The 3,401-nt window shown below is 42.1% G+C and overlaps 1 long non-coding RNA gene across 1 annotated transcript; it reads right to left on the bottom strand.

Annotated features, from left to right (window-relative positions):
• Window positions 1–440: 440 nt before the first annotated feature.
• On the bottom strand, window positions 441–2,042 carry LOC139779129 (uncharacterized). Its single transcript, XR_011719806.1, has 2 exons — window positions 780–2,042; window positions 441–677 (listed from the first exon to the last, which is right to left on the bottom strand). It is a non-coding gene; the product is annotated as an uncharacterized lncRNA (long non-coding RNA).
• Window positions 2,043–3,401: the final 1,359 nt, after the last annotated feature.

Below are 3,401 nucleotides of genomic sequence, written 5' to 3'. Positions count from 1 at the left end.
GCTTTCTAAAGGTTTTAGCCGTCGTTTGTTATTTATTAAAAAGTTATTAACAAAATGTTTAAGAAACATAACAGTTTGTGTCAGTGCTAAGGGAAGTAATTTGCTGATATGTGTGTACAGACAGTACACATGTAGGCGGAGGAGGGGCTACCACCCTCCTACTGCGGCAGAGATGGGTGGGGATGGACCTCGATTCGCGTGGAAAGTTGAAAGCTCGAACCGTACAATAATAGATCTCGTTTCGTCCTGTAAGCAGGAATGGAGTGGAGTGGACCCCGTTTTCCCTTTAAAGGCTTTCATCTTAATCCGAAATAAAGCTTTTTACAAAGTTCTATCGAAATCGGAGGTGGACCGTTTTTGGAACTCCACACATTATTTTTAACAAAAAAAAATTAGTAGGGGAGACCGGGGCTAAACCGCCAGTTTTTTTTCGGAGCCGATTTTTAACAACAAAATAAATAATTGAAGTTAAATGTGGTATACCACTGTAAAGAGTGAACCTTTAGCTACAAAATTTATTAAGGAAATTTTTATCTACGTCGCTTTGTTTAACCGGTATAGAGCAAAAACGACAACGGTGCAAAAATTGAAATCTCAAAAATGCCGGGGTTGAACCGCCACCCCCCCGGGGTTTATCCGCCACACTGCATTTTCAATACATATACGTACATGTAATCCTGAAAAATGATAGGATACATTTTAATAATTGTTTTTTAAGAGAAAAATATAAAAATTTATTAAAAATTTTTATGCAAAACATTAAAAAATAATTGTTTTACCTATTCCATAAAACAATTTAGGCACGTGAATACAGAGGTTAACCAAATCGTAAACTCCCCAACGGCACGTCACATTGTCAACGCGGGCAACCACGGGGAATACGCGTGACGGCGTTCCGGTGCCATAGGATCAGCGCGGACCCTCGAGCAACCTAACCAAGCCGCGTTTCTCGCGGGGGAGCGATAAATAGCGACAGGGGGGTTAGAAAAGCTCGCGGTGGAGCGCGACCATTTTACCGACTCGACGGCGTTCTCGCGCCGATTCCTCGACGCGCCGACGACGACGACGACGACGGCCATGACCACCACGACGACGACGGCCACGACCACCACGACGACGACGGCCACGACCACCACGACGACAACGGCCACGACCACCACGACGACGAAGACGACGACGACGACGACGACGATGACCACCACCGACACCACCACCACTACAACGGCGGCGACAATGACGCCGAGACGATGCGGCGAACGCTGGACGATGCGGTCGCACGCGCGACTGTCACTGACACAACGACCAACAACGACGATTTACCGCGGCCGGGAGTCGGGACGATCTACAGCGCGCGCGGCATGTCAACTCTCGCGCGGAAATCGCGGGATCTCAGAGCCGTGCCGTGCCTCGCCGTACCTCGCCGACGTGTCGTGAGCGTAAGCGATCTCGAAAACAACGGTCCGCCATCTTTTCGGTCGGCCAAAACACCCAAAAACACCCGTTTTGCGACGATACGTGCGTACCATTTCCCTCCTACACAAACTGACGCACGTGCAAGGGAAGACAGAATCACGCTCGAGGGAAACCTAACCTGAAATCGCCGTGAGCTGAAGTCGTGCGCCCGGCGCGCCACAGTGACGAGACTGGCGGACCAACCCCGGGTGCTTACTGGCGGATAAGCCCCAAACATAAGTTTCAGGTTTGATCGCCCACGAAATATTAGACATCAACGATAATGAAAAAACTACACTGGATTCGTGTTCAGCATGCATTACTCTTTATAATCACGTACCGCGAGATTTGGAGAGCAAATATTATTGCAGATATTACAATATTTCCACGCGCAGAAAATTTCACTTTCACCTTCCGAAAACACGTTTGCCCTCGTAAAAATCATAACACGGCAGGTAACCTGCCGAAACTCCGTTGGTCACATGGGTACCATAAGCAGCGTTTACAATGTTAATAGCGAGTTCGCACAATATACAGGTTCCGAGATATTTGATTTGGCGGTTCAACCCCGCTGGCGGTTTAGCCCCGGTCTCCCCTACATTTTGTAATTATAAAATTTATTTGCCATGCACTTTAAATAGTTTATATCACACAAGGGAAACTATACAAAAAAAGGCAAAAAGAAAACTTCTGCAATTTTTTTCACTTTTATCAAGATTTTTATTTCTATCAAACAAAAATGTATATAATTAGTCGTCCTCGGAATTAACCTCGGAATCTTTAGATAGGGGAGACCGGGGCAAACTCGACACCGGGGCAAACTTGACACTAGGCTTTTTGCCAATTTAAATCTATCGTAGAAACTTGCCTTTCCTACTGTAAATGCGTCTTTATGTGCCAGTATTATCAACGGAATTTGGTAACATTCTGAGTTATAGTGTAATTTTTAACGCGACATAAGCGTTTTTGATAGTAAAAAGTAATTTTTCTGATCTCTCGAAAATGTCTACTCTTTCATCGAGCTTTACTCTTGCGAATCTACCGGTAAGTGATTTTGATGGGAAATTCGATGCTTTATACGAATCCGATAATAGTTTTTGCATATTTTCAAAATTTTTATATTTTTGGAGTAACAAAAGTAAAAAACGACGTTCGGGCCAAAGTCGACGGGGCAAAGTCGACACGCTGTTTTATTGGCTCCCAATAATAAACGATGCTTGTGATGCAGCTATATGGCCCATGACAAATGTGTGCGCACGTGTAATCGCGAATTTATTTGCATAAATTGTTTTTCGGACATGAGTTTAGATGAAAATAATTGAATGTTCAACAATTTTTGTTCTCATTATTTCCAATGATTGTTTTACTTAATTCCAAATTTTTGTACTTTCTAAATACACGATAAACAAATGTATATTTAGTTTCAGACAATAAAAAATAAGTTCCAGATCAAATTGTGTCGATCAGGCAAAGTGTCGAGTTTACCCCGGCATTTTTTAATTTGAAAATTTGTCTTCGCGTCACTTTTCCTTTCCTGGGGGCAAAACTAAGCGACGTACAGCAAAATTTCCTTAAGCAATTTTGTACCTGAAGGAACGCTCTTTAAATGCGTACCATTAAATTTGCTTGAAAATTTTAATTAATTGAAAATTGCCTTTGAAAAAATTGTCAAGTTTGCCCCGGTCTCCTCTAATTGTAAGATACATGTTTCTGGGTGATATTTATCGTAAAAACAACCAAAACCAAAAATATTATTTAACAACAAGCCCATTGCATAAATTCTACATTTTTACATGTAGGTACACGATTTTTTGAATATTGTGATAGAAAATAAAATGTAATTGACGTTTAGAAATATTGGTCGGTTTTCATCTAATTTTAATGTGAACCATGCATGTATAAAAGCATCGGTTTAAACACGGGAGAATTTAACTGGTATAATAATGAAT

Source organism: Temnothorax nylanderi, unplaced genomic scaffold (assembly GCF_030848795.1).
Source record: "Temnothorax nylanderi isolate EJ_2023f unplaced genomic scaffold, tnyl_v1.0 TNYL_tig0211_pilon, whole genome shotgun sequence".
In the NCBI taxonomy this organism is placed as follows: domain Eukaryota; kingdom Metazoa; phylum Arthropoda; class Insecta; order Hymenoptera; family Formicidae; genus Temnothorax; species Temnothorax nylanderi.
This window is presented reverse-complemented; position numbering and strand designations above follow the sequence as displayed.